This window comes from Octopus bimaculoides, chromosome 24 (assembly GCF_001194135.2).
Source record: "Octopus bimaculoides isolate UCB-OBI-ISO-001 chromosome 24, ASM119413v2, whole genome shotgun sequence".
NCBI lineage: Eukaryota > Metazoa > Mollusca > Cephalopoda > Octopoda > Octopodidae > Octopus > Octopus bimaculoides.
The window spans coordinates 9,314,864-9,316,432 of NC_069004.1; the positions used below are offsets into that span (position 1 = coordinate 9,314,864).

A 1,569-nucleotide genomic window follows, 5' to 3' on the forward strand; every position below is an offset into this window, starting at 1 on the left:
ATATTGATCTAGATTTAGATACATATGAATATATCTATGTCTACAAAGACAAATCAACACACATATACCAATACAGAAATATACACACACACACACATATATACATATATGTATATATATATATATATATACACACACACATATATATATATAGATATACACACACACACATATATACATATATATAGATATGTATTTACATGTGTATGTGTGTGAGTAACATAAACCAATAAATATAGATACGAACAAATAAATCCTTATCCTTACATAGTTTTCTTATCCATCACCTCTCCAAGAAAGAAATGAACCAAAAAACAAACACACACACACAAAAATATATATATATATATATATATATATATATACATACATATAAAAAAAAGAAACAAAATACAAAACTAAAATAAAATAAAAGAACCAATAACAATAAAAAATAGGGGGGAAAAATGATCAGAAAAATAAAAATAAGTAAAGACGCTTTCTTCAATAAGAAAAATAACAACACCCCCCCAAAAACCCAACAAACCAAACCAAGTAGATAACTATTCATTCAGTATATTATAAAGATGGCTGTAAGCCAACATAAAGTCATGTAACCTCCTTGCGTTTACTGTTGGGTTTTTTTTGAAGGGGTTTTATTGTTTTGTTTATTTATTTTTACCTCTAGAATTACTACTGCAAGAGAGAGAAGAAATGCTAGACCAAAATTGATGGCGCTTTGTTCCCCACAAATGAAGAATGTTACATTGACATTAATTCAGCTGTTCGTCTTTACACTAAAAGCTTTTTGTACCAAAGTTTCCTTCCGCCATAAAGGTCCTCTTTCCCTGTCCTTATTCTTTTACACACTTTTCAGAGGTTTCCTTGTTGTTGTTGTTGTTGTTGTTGTTAAGAGAGATAGAGAGAGAGAGAGAGAGAGAAGTGGAGGGGCATTGTCTCTGTTCTTCCTTTCCTTGATATTTTCATTAGATTCTTTTCTCTCCCTTCTCTTCTTTCCCTCCTCTTTTCTCCTTTTTCTTCTCCCTCACTTTTTCTCTCTCCCTCTCTTTCTCTCTCTCCTCTCTCTTCATCATCTTCTCCCTCTCTCTCTCTCTCTCTCTCTCCCCTCATTTTCTCTGTTCAACATTCATAGCTGTTTCCTACTTTCACTTTCTCTTTTGCTTTTTCATTTCAATCTTTCTTCCCTCCCTTCTCTCTCTCTTTTAATCTGTCTAGCTTACTATTTCTCACTTGGTCTCTCTCTATCTCACTCCCCCTTTCCCACTCTCTTTATTTCGGTTCTCACTTTGTCTCGTTCTCTCTTTCTTTCTAAGTCTCTCCAGCCAACTCTCTTTACCTGTCCCTTCTTTTCCATTTCCCCACTCCTTCTTTTAATCTGACTGGTTCACTGTTCCTCCTCCAGCCCCTCTCTGATCAACTGCTTTCCTATCCCTTTGCCTTTCTCTATTTCTCACTCTTCTATTTTTCTCTCACTCTCTCTCTTCCTATCTCTGTCTGTCTGTTTGTCAGTCTGCCTGCCTATCTCTGTCTCCTCTCTCGCACTATATATATACATACATACATATATAT

At 34.4% G+C, this 1,569-nt stretch overlaps 1 protein-coding gene across 4 annotated transcripts in view; it reads left to right on the forward strand.

Annotated features, from left to right (window-relative positions):
* LOC106883162 (clavesin-2) overlaps window positions 1-1,569 on the forward strand; it is a 108,696-nt gene that overhangs the window by 51,271 nt on the left and 55,856 nt on the right. The gene's annotated exons all lie outside the window — the stretch shown is intronic.